Source organism: Ceratotherium simum, chromosome 8 (assembly GCF_057802395.1).
Source record: "Ceratotherium simum simum isolate JZ-2026a chromosome 8, ASM5780239v1, whole genome shotgun sequence".
Classification (NCBI taxonomy): domain Eukaryota; kingdom Metazoa; phylum Chordata; class Mammalia; order Perissodactyla; family Rhinocerotidae; genus Ceratotherium; species Ceratotherium simum.
Genome location: NC_141907.1, coordinates 54,828,873 through 54,844,515, shown reverse-complemented (window position 1 = coordinate 54,844,515; position 15,643 = coordinate 54,828,873).

Here is a 15,643-nt window from a genome sequence, read left to right as displayed (position 1 = left end):
AACATCACACCCAATGGTGAAAAGCTAACAGCTTTCCTTCTAAGATCAAGAACAAGATAACAATGCCCACTCCAACCACTTTTATTCAAAATAGGATTGGAAGTCTTAGCCACAGCAATTAGAAAAGAAAATAAATAAAAGGCATCCAAATAGGAAAGGGAGCTGTAAAACTGTCACTATTTTTAGATGGCATGATAATATATATGGAAAACCCTAAAGTTACCACCAAATAGTGAGAAGTAAAAATTAAATTCAGTAAATTTGCAGGTACAAAAGTAATAGAAATTGGTTGCATTTCTATACACTCATAACAAGCTATCAGAAACAGAAATTAAGACAACAATCTCATTTACAACTGCATCAGAAAGAATAAAGTACCTAGAAATAAATCTCACCAAGGAGGTGAAAGACCTGTACCCTGAAAACTACAAGACTGATGAAAGAATTTGAAAGTGACACAAATAAATGGCAAGTTATACCATGGACTGGAAGAATTAACATTGTTAAAATGTTCATACTACCCAGAGCAATCTACAAATTCAATGCACTTCCCATCATAATACCAATGGCATTTTTCAAAGAACTACAACAAAATCCTAAAATTTGTATGAAACCACAAAAGACCCCAAGTGGCAAGAGCCTTCTTGAGAAAGAAGAACGAAGCTAGAGGTATCAAACTCGCTCACTTCAAACTAAACTACAACTGTATAGTAATCAAAACATTATGGTGCTGGCAAGAAAAGAGACACATAGATGAATGGAATAGAATAGAGAATGCAGAAATAAACCCATATTTATATGGCTAATTAATCTATGACAGAGTAGGCAAGATTATATATTGGAGAAAAGATAGTCTCTTCAATAAATGGTGATGGGAAAACTGGACAGCTACATGCAAAAGAATGACACTGGCCCACTATCTTACACCAAACACAAAAATAAACTCAAAATGGATTAGAGATTTGAATTGAGACCTGAAATCATAAAAATCCTAGACGAAAACATAGGTAGTCAGATTTTTGACATTGGTTTTAGCAGTATTTTTTAGACCAGTCTCCTCAGGCAAGGGGAACAAAAGCAAAAATAAACAAATGAGATTACATCCATCTGAAAAGCTTTTGCACAGAAAAGGAAACCATCAACAAAACAAAAAGACAACCCGCTGAATAGGAGAGGATATTTATAAATCACACATCCTATAAGGGGTTAAAACCCAAATTTTATAAAGAATTTACATAAGTTAGTATCAAAAGAACAAACAACTTGATTAAAAAATGGACTGAGGACTTGAATAGACATTTTTGCAAGGAAGACATACAGATGCCCAATGGGCACGTGAAAAGATGCTCAACATTACCAATCATCAGGGAAATGCAAATCAAAACCACAATAAGATAAAACCTCACACCTTTCAGAATGGAAATTATCAAAGAGACAAAAAATAACAAGTTTTGGAGAGACTGTGAAGAAAAGGGAACGCTCCCACACTGTTGGTGTAAATGTAAATTGGGCAGCCAATATGTAAGACAATATGGAGATTCCACAAAAGATTAAAAAATAGAACTGTCATACAATCCAGCAATTTTGCTTCAGGGTATTTATCTGAAGAACACAAAACACTAATTCAAAGAGATATGCAACCCTCTGTTCATTGCAGCATTGTTTACAATAGCCAAGATATGGAAGCAACCTAAGTGTCCATCAATAGATGAATGGATAAAGGTATGGTATGTATATATACAATGGAATATTACTCAGACAATTGCAAAAACATCGATGGACCTAGATAGTATTATGCTAAGTGAAAGAAGTGAGACAAAGAAAATATATGATTTCACTTATATGTAGATTATAAAAGAAAAAAATGAGTAAACAAAACTAAACAGAAACATACTCATATATACAGGAATAAAACTAGTGGATACCAAAGGGAGGAGGCATTGGAGGGTGGGTGAAATAGAGGTATGATTAAGAGGTACAAACTTCCAATTATAAAATACATAAATTATGGGGATGTAATATACAGCATAGAAAAAGTAGTTAATAATATTGTAGTAATTTTGTATGGTAATAGATGTTAACTAGACTTATCATGGTGATCATTTCATACCGTATATGAATATAAAATCACTATGATTTACATCTAAGGTGATATTGTATGTTAATTATTCCTCACTAATAGAAAAGAAATGAAATTATACGAAATAAAAAATACATGACTACGAATGCTTTGACAGTCCTCCCATCATGTCTCCAGCTCTTGAACTTTGGTAGGCCTTGCAGCTGTCTCAATAAAAGAATGCATTGGAAGTGAGGCAACTTAACTTCCGGTCTGGGTTAGAAAAGGCCATATAGTCCATCTCTCTCTCTGCGTCTCTTTCTCTCTGACTCTTTTTCCCTCCCTCTCTCTCTTTCTTTATCCACTCACTTTGGAGCCCTGTGCCATACCGGAAGTACTCAAGAAAAAGAGATCATGTGGTGGAGAGATACATAGACAGGCCCAAGAAGTCTCAGTTGTTTCAGCCCCCCAGCAGTGAGTCTTCTCAAACCAATCACCAGAAGTGTGAGTGAACGACTTTCAGACGATTACAGCCCTAGCCACCATATGACTGTAACCACCTGAGAAACTCTGTGCAAGAACCAACTAGCTGAGCCCAGCCAACACCCAAATTATGAAAGATAATAATAAAGTGAGTGCTATTGTTCTAAGCCCCTACATTTGAGGACAGTTTGTTATGCGGTGAATGGAAACTGAAGCAATATATGCATTTATTTTTTAGTTATAAATTTTTAATAATGTTACAATTAAAATATAGCCAGATAAATGAGAAACTATAAATTTTACATTTTGTAAATCACTGTAACCAAGAAAGAGGAGTCAGAGTAGCATGGCAGTTAAGAGCTTGCTTTCTGGACCCAAATAGCCTGGATTCAAGTCTAGGTAAACTACTACAGAGTTATGTGGGGTTGGGCAAGTTATTTTACCTCCCTATGCCTTACTTCCCCAGTGAAATCGAGATCATAGTAATGGTATTATCTTCATCTTGTTATTTGAATGAATTAATGCAAAACACGGTAAAGTGTTAAAAATATTTCTTCTATTTACTTGCTGTATATAGCAAAATTCAATTTGTGTTAACTATTATCACTACTAAATGAATAGAAACATTTCCACAGTGATTCTAGTGTCTGTATAAATTACCTAATATATGTTTAAAATTCAGCTTGATTCAAATGTACGTGATAAAAATGATAGCAATTCTTATTTTGACTGTGTAGGAATTAAATTTATGGAATAATCCAGTGACTGACAAATTAGGGCTTCTAGTCCAAATCTGGTCAGTCATCTGTTGTTGATGATTTTTGTTTTAAATGAAGTATATCACATAATACAGAATTCACCATTTTAAAGGTGCAATTTAGGGGCATTTAATACATTCACAATGTTGTGCAACATCACCACAATTGGATCCAGAGCATTTTCATCGCTCCAAAAGGAGACCCATTAAACAGTCACTTTCCGCATCTTCCTTTCCGCAGTCTCTGACAACCACTAACATGTTTTCTGTATCCAGGGACTGCGTATTCTGTACATCTAATATAATGGAATGATACAAAAAATAGCCTTTTGTGTCTGGTTTCTTTTATTTAGCATACTTTTAGTATCAATCTGTGTTGTGGCATGTACTATTACTTCATTCGTTTTGACTGTGAATTCTATTCTATTGTATAGACATACCACATTTCTGTTTTTCCATTCATTTGTTGGTGGACATTTGAGTTATTTCCATAAGTAGCCTATTGTGAATGGTGCTGTTATGAAGGATAATGTCAAGCTTTGGTTTGAACACCTGTTTTCAATTCGTTGGGGTGTGTATATGCCTAGAAGTGGAATTGCCTGGTTATGGTAATTGTATGTTTAACCAATTGAGGAACTGCTAGACTGTCTTCCACAGCTGTTGTACCATTTTATATTTTCAGCACCAATTCATGAGGTTCTAGTTTCTCTGCATCTTTCTCAAAACTTTTTTTCTTCTATTTTTTTAATTATAGCCAACCTAGTGGTTACAAAGTGATATCTCGTTTTGGTTTTGACCTACATGTCTCTAATGTCTAATGATGTTAATCACCTTTTCATTTGCTTATTGACAACTGGTATATCTTCCTTGGAGAAATGTCTATTAGGAACCTTTGCCCATCTTTATAATTGGGTTGTTTGTCTTTTTTGTTGTTGAGTTGTAAGAGTTCCTTGTATATCTCTGATATAATTGCCTTATCACATGCATGATTTGCAAATATATTTTCAAATTCTGTGTGTTGTCTTCACCTTCTTGATGATGTTCTTTGATGTACAAAAGTTTTTAAGTTTAATGAGGCAAAATTATCTATTTCTAATTTGGTTGCTTCTGCTTTTGTGTCATGTTAAAGAAACCATTGTCAAATTCAAAGTCAAGAAGATTTACTTTTGTATTTTCTTCTAAGAGTTTTATGATTCTACCTTACATTTAGTTTTTTGATCCATATTGAGTTAATTTTGTATGTAATGTGAGATAAGAATCCAACTTCATTATTTAGCATATGGGTATCCAATTTTTCCCCACCATTTGTTTAAAAGGCAGTTCTTTCTCCATTGAATTGCTTTGGAATCCTTGTCAAAAATCAGTTGACTGTAAGATGAAGATATATTTGTGAATTCTCACATCTATTTTATTGATCTGTATATCTATCCCCTGCCAGGACCACATAGTCTTGATTACTGTGAATTTGTATTACCTTTTGAAACCAGGAAGTGTGAGTGCAATGACTTGGTTCTTCTTTTTCAAGATTGCTTTGGCAATTCATGGCCTCTTTGCAATTCCATATGAATATGAGTATCAATTTTTTCACTAAGAAAAAAAGGCCGTTGAAATCTTGATAAGGTAGCATTGAATGTATAGATCGCTTCAGGGGTTATTGCTGTCTTTACAATATTAAGTCTTCCAGTCTGTGAATATGGGATGTCTTTCCTTTTACTTGTCTTCTTTAATTGCTTTCAGCAATATTTTGTAGTTTTACTATCCAAGACTTGCCCCTCCATGGTTAAATTCATTACTAAATATTTTATTCTTTTAAATGCTTTTGCAAATGGATTATTTTCTTTTCAGATTTTTTCATTGCCATATAGAGAAATACAACTGACCTGTGTGTTGACATTGTATCCTGAAGCTTTTTTGAATTTGCTTGTTAGCTCTAATGATTTTTCTGTGAATTCTTTAAGATTTTCTATATATAAAATCATACAATATGTGAACAGAAATAGTTTTACTTCTTCTTTTCCAATCTGGATGACTTTTTTTGTTTTGTTTTGTTTATTGCAGTAACATTGGTTTATAACATTGTATAAGTTTCAAGTGTACATCATTATACTTCTATTTCTACATAGATTACATCATATTCACCACCCAAATACTAACTACAACCCATCACCACACATTTGAGCCGAATTATCCCTTTCACCCTCCTCCCTCCCCCCTTCCCCTCTGGTAACCACCAATCCAATCTCTGTCTCTATGTGTTTGTTTGTTGTTGTTATTATCCACTACTTAATGAGGGATGACTTTTATTTTCTCTCTTGTCCTTTTGCTCTGGCTAGAACTTCCAGTCCAGTGTAAAGTAGAATTGATGAAGGCAGGTATCTTTGTTTTGTTCTTGATCTTAAGGATAATGCTTTCAGTCTTTCATCATGAAGTATGATGTTAGCGATGGGCTTTTATAGATGCCCTTTATCATGTTAGGAAATGAAGGTGTTGGATTTTCTTAAATGTTTTTATGTGTTTATTTAGATGATCGTTTGCTTTTTTCTTTTCCTTCTATTATGTGATTTACATTGATTGATTCTTGTATGTGGAACCACCCTTGCGTTTCTGGGAAAAATCCTACTTGAAAATGCTATATAATTTTTTTATGTGCTACTGGATTCAGTTGGCAGGTACTTTGTTGAGAATTTTTACATCTATATTCATAAGGGATATTAACATGTAGATTTCCTTGTGATGTTTTTCTGGATTTGGTTTGCAGGACAACTCATAAAATGAGTTGGGAAGTTTTAGAGAACACTCTCTTTTCATATTTTTGGAAGAGTTTTAGAAGATTGGTGTTATTCTTCTTTGACTATGTGGTACAATTTACCACTGAAATCATCTGGTCCTGAGTTTTTCTTTGCTGGGAGGTTTTTGATTATTGATTCAATCGCTTACTTGTTAAAGGTATGTTGCAAGTACCTACTTTCGATCAGTTTAAATATTTTCTTTTAGAAATTTTTCTATTTTATCTAGGTTATCTAATTTGTTAACATAAAATTGTTAAAAATATTCTCTTAAATTTTTTTTGTAGGATCAGTAATGTCTCCATTTTCATTACTAATTTTAGTTATTTGCATTTTCTCTCTTTTTTGCAACTAAAGTTCTTTTATCTTACTTTTTTATTTTTTATTGAAGTATAGTTGACATACAATATTATATTTGTTTCACGTGTACAACATTGTGATACGACATTTATATATATTATGATCTAATCACCATGATATCTCATTACCACCTATCACCATACAAAGTTATTACAATATTATTGAGTATATTCTCTATGCTGTACATTACATCTCAGTGACTTGTTTATTTTATAACTGGAAGTTTGTACTTCTTAATTCTCTTCACCTATTTCGCTCATCCTCCTCCTCCCTTCCTTCTGGCAATTTTCCAGTTTGTTCTCTATATCTATGAGTCAATTTCTGTTTTGTTTTGCTTGTACATTTGTTTTGTTTTTAGATTTCACATATAAGTTAAATCATATGTTGTCTTTCTCTTACTAGTTTCTCATAGCATAATACCTCTAGATCCATTCATGTTTTCCAGAATGGCAAGATTTCCTTCTTTTTTATGTCTGAGTCACATTCCATTGTATATAAATATACCACATCTTCTTTATCCATTTGTCTATCAGTGAACATTTAGGTTGTTTCCATACCTTGACTATTGTAATTAATGCTACAATGAATATAAGGTGCAAATATCTTTTCAAGTTAGTGTTTTTGTTATCGTTAGATAAATACCCAGAAGTAGAATTGAGGCATCATGTGTTATTTCTATATTTTACTTTGTAAAAAATCTCTGCACTGTTTTCCATAGTCGTTGTACCAATTTATATTCCCACCAATGCTGCTGGAGGGTTCCCTATTCTTCGCATCCTCACCAACACTTGTTGTTTCTTTTCTTTTTGATGATCGCCATTCTGACAGGTGTGGTATTCCAAAAGTATTTTTTTTTATTTTTTTGTTTATTGTGGTAACATTGGTTTATAACATTGTATAAATTTCGGGTATACATCATTATACTTCTATTTCTGCATGGATTACATCACATTCTCATGTTCACCACCCAAATACTAATTGCAATCCATCACCACACACATTTGCCTAATTATCCCTTTCGCCCTCCTCCCTACTCCCTTTCCCTCTGGTAACAACCAACCCAATGTCTGTCTCTGTGTGTTTGTTTGTTGTGTTATTATCTCCTACTTAATGAGTGAGATCATATGGTATTTGACCTTCTCCCTCTGACTTATTTCACTTAGCATAATACCCTCAATGTCCATCCATGTTGTCACAAATGGCTGGATTTCATCGTTCCTTATGGCCGAGTAGTATTCCATTGTGTATATATACCACGTCTTCTTTATCCATTTGCCCCTTAATGGGTGCTTAGGTTGCTTCCAAGTCTTGGCTATTGTGAATAATGCTGCAATGAACATAGGGGTGCATGTATCTTTACGCATTGGTGTTTTCACGTTCTTTGGATAAATATGCAGCAGTTGAATAGCTGGATCATATGGTACTTCTATCCTTAATTTTTTGAGGAATCTCCATACTGTTTTCCATAGTGGCTGCACCAGTTTGCACTCCCACAAGCACTGTATGAGAGTTCTCATTTCTCCACATCCTCTCCAACACTTGTTGTTTCCTGTCTTGTTAATTATAGCCATTCTGACGGGTGTAAGGTGATATCTCATTGTAGTTTTGATTTGCGTTTCCCTGGTGATTAGTGATGTTGACCATCTTTTCATGTGTCTGTTGGTGGTCTGTATGTCTTCTTTGGAAAAATGTCTCATCAGGTCTTCTGCACACTTTTTAATCAGATTGTTTGTTTATTTGTTATTGAGTTTTATGTGTTCCTTATAAATGTGAGATATTAACCGTTTCTTGAATATATCATTGCAAATATCTTTTCCCATTCAGTAGTTGTCTTTTTGTTTAAAGTTTCTTCTGCTGTACAAAGCTTTTTAATTTGATGTATTCCTATTTGCTTATTTTTGCTTTTGTTGGCCTTGCCTCAGAAGACAGATGCAAAAAAATATTACTAACACCAATGTCAAAGAGCTGACTGCCTATGTTTTCTTCCACAAAAAGTTTATGGTTTAAGCTTAAGTCTTTAAGCTATTTTGAGTTTATTTTTGTATATGGTATAAGCTAGTGGTCCAGTTTTATTCTTTTGCATGTAGCTGTCTAGTTTTTCCAACATCATTTATTGAGGAGACTGTCTTTTCCTTATTTATCATAGATTCCTTCTTTATCATAGATTATCTGACCATATAAGCATGGGTTTATTTATGGGCCCTCTACTCTCTTTCATTGATACATGGTCTATTCAGATTTTCTGTTTCTTCTTGATTAAATCTTGGAAGACTGTATGTTTCTAGGAATATATCCATTTCCTTTAAGTTGTCAATTTGTTGGCATATAAGTGTTTCTAGTAGTCTCTTATGATTCTTACTATTTCATTGGTATCAGTTGTAACTTCTCTTTCATGTCTGATTTTATTCATTTTGGTCCTAGCTTTTATTTTTACGAATCTAGCTAAAAGTTTTCAATTTGGTCTTTTAAAAGGACCAGCTGTTAGTTTCATGGATGGTTTCTATTTTTTTTTTAGTCTCTGTTTGATTTCTTGCTTTTGTAATTTTATTTTTTCATTAAAAAATGTCTGCTCCTACATTTTTCACAGGGATGTGCAGTTGTGAAACAACATGTAGCTTAGGGACATTTTAAGGGACAGGATGGTGGTTTTCTAAGGCATGCAGGAGGAGAAATCGTATAAATGTCTTTCTTGACTCATCTGACACATTCTCCTCAGCTTAGTACAGAAGCCAGGGTTGCTGTTGGGATTCACTTAGAGTATTTCCCCAAATGGTGATTATTTCAACAGGGGTGATAGCATGCTCACTTTTTGGCCTTTTTTTGCTCAGTACCAAGGACAAAGCCACTCTTAGCTAAATCCCTCCCACTGACTGCACTATAACACTCTGGGAGCCCAAGAAGGAGTGGGCCAAATTATAAGCTTCCATATATCTTGTAGACAGGTATGCTTTGTCAATATCTCCCTCTCTTTCTCACTGATGTGAAGGGTGCCAAGGAGGAAGCTTAGGGCTACAGCTAAGACCCTCCTCTAGAGATGCACTCCCTTCTCCTCAGGCACAGTTTTCAGGTTAGAAGTCTGACACCCAAGTTCCTTTTCTAAACTCTCAGAAGCAGTGACATCCAGGGATCAGAACCACATTTTTATTTTGCAGAAGATTGGCCCTGTGCTAACATCTGTTGCCAATCTTCCTCTTTCTTTTTCTTTTTTCTCCCCAAAGCCCCAGTACATAGTTGTGTATCACAGTTGTAGAGTTTTATCTCTTCTATGTGGGATGCCGCCTCAGCATGGCTTGATGAGTGGTAAGTGGGTCTGTGCCCAGGATCCGAACCAGCAAATGCCAGGCTGCCAAAGCAGAATGCATGAACTTAACCATTACGCTACTGGACCAGCCCCGAGAACCACATTCTTATTTCCTCTCTTTGAAGAGATGGAAGAGAAAACTTGAGCTTTCCTCCAAGAAGGTATTAAAGACCACTACAACACCATTTCTAAAATGCAGCTTTCCAGACTCCCATTCCCCTTAAAAATATTATCATATAATTTTAAAAGGCAAGATTTTAATATCTTGTTTCATTTATTTTTGCTCTGATCTTTACTGTTTCCTTCTCTCTACTAACTTTGGGCTTTGTTTGTTCTTCTTTTCTAGTTCCTTAAGATATAAGGCTAGATATTTTTCCTTGAAGTTCTTTCCTATTTCTTGAGGTAGGCGTGTATCACTATGAAAATCCCTCTTAGAACTGCTGGTGCTGTGTCCCATAGATTTTGAAAGGTATGTTTCTGTTTTCATTATCGCTAGGTGCGTTTTGATTTCCTCTTTGATTTCTTCATTGACCTGCTGATTGTTTAGTAGCATATTGTTTAGTCTCTAGGTTTTTCTATTTTTCCCCAGTTTTCTTCTTGTACTTGATTTCTAGTTTCATACCATTGTGGTCAGAAAAGATGCTTGATATCATTTCAATCCTCTTAAACTGATTGAGACTTGTTTTGTGACCTAACACATAATCTGTCCTGAGGAATATTTCATGTGCACTTGAAAAGAATGTGTATTCTGCTGTTTATGGATGGAATGTTCTATATATATCTACCACATCCATGTGTTCTAATGTGTCATTTAAGGCCAATGTTTCCTTATTGATTTTCTATCAGGATAATCTCTCCATTGATGCAAATGGGGTGTTAAACTCTTCTACTATTACCGTATTACTATAAATTTCTAACTATATGTCTGTTAATATTTGCTTTATGTATTTAGGTGTTCCTATGTTGGGTGTGTATATAATTACAAGTGTTATATCCTCTTGTTGGATTGATATCTTTATCATTATAAACCCTTCTTTGTCTCTTGTTACAGTCTTTGTTTTAAAATCTATTTTGTCTGATATAAATATTGCTACCCTAGCTTTCTTTTCGTGTCCACTTGCATGGAATATCTTTTTCCTTTCCTACACTTTCAGTCTGTATGTCTTTAGACGTAAAGTGATCCCTTGTATGTAGGTAAAGATGGGTCTTGTTTTTTTATCCACTCAGCTACCTTATAACTTTTGATTGGAGCACTTAGTCTATTTACATTTAAAGTAATTATTGACAAGTATGTACTTATTGCCATTTTGTTCATTGTTTTCTGGTTGTTTTGTAGTTCTCTGTTCCATTTTTCTCTTGCTCTCTTCCCGTGTAATTTGATGACTTTCTTTAAAGTTATGTTTGAATTCCTTTCTCTTTATTTTTTGTGCTTCTATTATATCGTTGTTGTTTGTGGTTACCATGAGGTTCATACAGATCAACCTATGTATACAGTAATCTATTTTAAGTATGGGCTTAAGTTTGAATGCTTTCTAAAAACACTACATTTTTATTCACCCTCCCATATTTTCTGTTTTTGATGTCATATTTTACATCTTTTTATTTTGTGTATCCCTTAAGTAATTATTATAGACATAGTTGATTTTACTACTTTGTCTCCTAACCTTCATGTCAGCTTTATAAGTTGTTGATCCAGTACCTTTACTATGTTTGCCTTTACCTGTGAGATATTTTTTCTTTCGTAATTTTCTTATTTCTAGTTATGGCCTTTTCTTTTCCACTTAAAAAAAATCCCTTTACCATTTCTTGTAAGGCTTCTTAGTGGTGATGATCTCCTTTCGCTTTTGCTTGTCTGGAAATTTCTTTATCTCTCATTCAATTCTGAATGAATTGATAACCTTGCCAAGTATAGTATTCACGGTTGTCATTTTTTTCTTTTCAACACTTTGAATATATCACACCACTACCTTATAGCATGTAAAGTTTCTGCTGAAAAATCAACTCATGGTCTTTTGGGGGTTTCTTTGGACATAACTATTTGCTTTATTCTTGCTTCTTTTAATATTCTCTCTTTATCTTTACTTTTTGACAGATTCTTTATAATGTTTCTTGGTATAGACCTCTTTGGGTTCTTCTTGTTTGGGACTCTCCATGCTTCCTGAACCTGGATGTCTGTGTCCTGCCTCATGTTAGGGGAGTTTTCAGCTATTATTTTTTCAAGTATGTTTTCTGCCCCCTTCTCTCTCTCTTCTTCTTCTGGGACACCTATCATGTGAATGTTAGTACACTAGATGTTCAGAAGATCACTTAAACTATCCTGATTTTTAAAAATTCCTTTTCCTTTTTACTGTTCTGATTGGGTGATTTCCACCACCCTGTCTTCCACATCACTGATCCATTCTTCTGTATCTTCTAATCTCTGTTGATTCCTCTAGAGTATTTTTCATTTCAGTTATTATATTCTTCAGCTCTGATTCATACTTTCTTATATTCTCTGTGCCTTTGTTGAGGGTCTCATGGAGTTCATCCATTCCTCTCTCAAGTTCAGTAAGCATCTAAATGACTAGTACTTTGAACTATTTATCAGGTAGATTGTTTATATCAGTTTCATTTAGTTCTTCTTCTCAGGTTCTTGTCTTATTCTTTCATTTGAAGAATATTCCTTTGTCTCTTCATTTTGTCTAATTCTCTGCATTTGTTTCTGTATATAGACAGAATAGCTACACCTCCCAGTTTTGAAGGAGTGGCCTTCTGCAGAAGATGTCCTTTGGGGCCATCTAGTGCAATCCCCACCGGCCACCAGAGCCAGGTGCTCAAGGATTGTCCATTGTGTGGGCTACATGAGCCCTCCTGTTGTGACAGAGCCACAACTGCTGCTGGTGTACTTGTGGCACAGGTAGACCCCTGGCCCAGTGGCTGTGAGGCCCAGCTATGACTGTTATGGGCATGCTAGTAGGCAGAGTTATTGTCCAGCTAGCTGCAAGGTAAAGCCAAGGTGGGGGAATGGTGGGGCTCTCCACACCAGCAGGTTAGAGGAAGCACACCAAAATGGCACCTTCAGGGCCTGCATTACCACAGCAGAATGAGATCACAAAAATGGCTGCCACCAGTGTCTCAGCCTCTGCTACCTCCTGTTTCTCCAGTTGGCACTACAAGATTAGTAAGTGGGTCTCCCTCAGCTGTGGTCTATGCACTTTTCATCTGGTGTTTTTCTATTGGGTCTGGGTCTGGTGAATCTGCATATGAGCCCTTTAAGAGTGAGTTTTCCTCTCCTTACAGTTCCATAGCTTTCCTGATGTATTCCTCATTGGTTTACAAAGCCAGGTGTTTTGGGGACTCATCTCCTTGTTCAGGATCTTATGGTTGGGGTGCCTGATGTAGGGCTTGAATCCCTCAGTCTACAGAGAAAAGCTTCATAAGTTTGAGATCCCTCGTGACCATAAAATGCCACAGCTAAGGTGTGATTTTTTTCCTTAACAGGACCATATCTCTGCCTTTCCAGCCCTTCTCAGTGCTGTCCCTTGTTGTGGAGGCTCTGTTCACGCAGTTTCCAGGTCCCTTTCAGAGGGAATTAACCCATATGCAGGGAAGATTTCTTGTGTCAGAGGGAGGAGGTAAGCTCAGGATCTTCTGATGCCACCATCTTCTCTCTGCCATTTGTACTTTGTTTCTTCCTGAGTCTAGCTAAAGTTTCGTCAATAATGTTGATCTTTTAAAACAATCAATTTTTGGTTTTGTTGATTGTCTCTCTTGTTTTTCTATTCTCCATTTCATTAAACTCCATTCTAATCATTGTTATTTCCTTCTGGCTGATAGCTATGGGTTAGTTTTTTGTTCATTCTCTTGTTTCTTAAGGTACAATTTAAGTTACTTGCTTGATTTTTTTTCCTTTTTTATGCAGACCATTGCAAGTAAAAAGTCTCTCTCAGCACTGTTTTTGCTGGATCCCATAGTGTGGTATGTAAAGTTTTCCTTTACATTTTTCTCAAAGTGTTTTATAATTTGCCTTGTAGTTTTCCTGTCACATATTGGAGGATTAAGAGTATATTTTTTAGATTCGGTACACATTGGTGCTATAGGAGTCTCTAAACTCGCCGTCTCCCATAGACACACTGAATCAACACCAAGGCATAAATTAAATCCCTCTGAAAGAAATCCAAGAACTACCTGAGTGGCTGCGACACATTAGGCAAACAAAAATACACCTACATCTAAATTGGTAGGAAAAGTTAAGACACACTCTTGCCATAAACCTCCTGCATGGCATGGCACTATACAAATGGGAGGGAACTCAAAACTTCCATCTGCTTCCTAAGAAGCAAAGAGTTTGAACCCAACATCTAGCACAAAAACTTTTACAACTACCATCTGAGGGAATGGCCCCCAAACCACAGAGCTCTAAGTGACAAGGGGGCTTGTGTCCATGAGGCCCACAAGACTGCAGTAAACAAAGAAACAGTTCTTAACTGGCTCACAATGACTTATTGTGGCTATCTCCCAAGTGTTCCATGCAGAGAGAGCAGAAAGAAACATCCATCTCTAAGTTTTTCCCCAAATGTGGATTATTTGTGTATTTCAAAAGCTGCTGCTTTTGAAAAGGCTTCTAGATTAGCACAAATATAGGGGCTGATTGTATCCTCCTGGAGACCAGGGAGTGCAGTGGGTGCCATATCCATGTTATCCATCCTGCCTGCTCAATGTCACTGGTGTCTCCTGGAAGAAATTTCTCTACACCTCTGTAGCCCTGGCTTTTGTACTTGCTGCCTAGAAGATGCACCCATTGATTCTTTGGCCATGGTGGTGAACAGAACCTGAAATCACATTTCCCACAGGTCTGCATCAAACAAAGAAACAATTATTGATGGGCTATCTCTCCAGGGCTCAGCTTAGAGCAACCAGGCAAAACCACCCATCTCCCACTCTGTCCATTAAGGAGGCCTACTACACACTTTAAGAGCTGATACCTGAGGGTGTGGCTTCAAATCAGCCTGCATGTAGTGCTGAAATCCTTCCTTTTGAGATAGTCACGGGTCTTGGCACACCCTCAACTACTGGGATCCAGTAGGAAAAAAGAAAAACACAAAAATAACGAAGAACTCAAGCCAGGCTAAATAATAAAGTTCATATCTGACATAAGACATTCAAGACTCGGAAAGGTGGCTGTTTTAACAAGTGCATGGAAACCAACACAGAGAGTCAATGAAAATAAAAAAGCAGAGGAATATATTCTAAACAAAAGACCAAAATAATACTCTTTAAATAGAGCTTAATGAAATGGAGATTATTTGAACCCTAATGAGATCAAATAATAGTCATAAATATGCGAACAAAAGGTCAGAAGAACAATGCATGAACAAATGAGAATTTCAATAAAGAGATAGAAAATAAAAGAAAGTACCAAACAGAAATCACAGAGCTGAAAAATGCAATAATTAAACTGAAAAATTCAATTGAGGGGTTCAAGATAAGTCTAGATCAATGAATAGTCAGAATCAATGAATTCAAAGACAGGGCAGTGAAATTCATTCAATCAGAGTAGTAAAAATAAAAAAGAAGGTGAAGATAAACTAAAGGGTTTTATGGGACAACAACAAACAGACCAATATTTGCCTTACATGGTTCCCAGATGAGTAGACAGAGAGAAAGAAGCAGAAAGTTATTCAAAGAAATAATGGCTGGAAACTTCCTAACCTAGGGAAAGATAAAAACATCTACATCCAGGAATCCCAGGGAGATGCAAGTAAGATGAATCCAATAAGACCCACACCAAGACACATTATACTTAAGTAGTCAAAAGTTAAACACAATGGGAGAATCTTAAAAGCATCAAGACAAAAACAACTTGTTACGTACAAAGGAATCCCATTAGATTACAAGCAGATTTTACAGCAGAAATT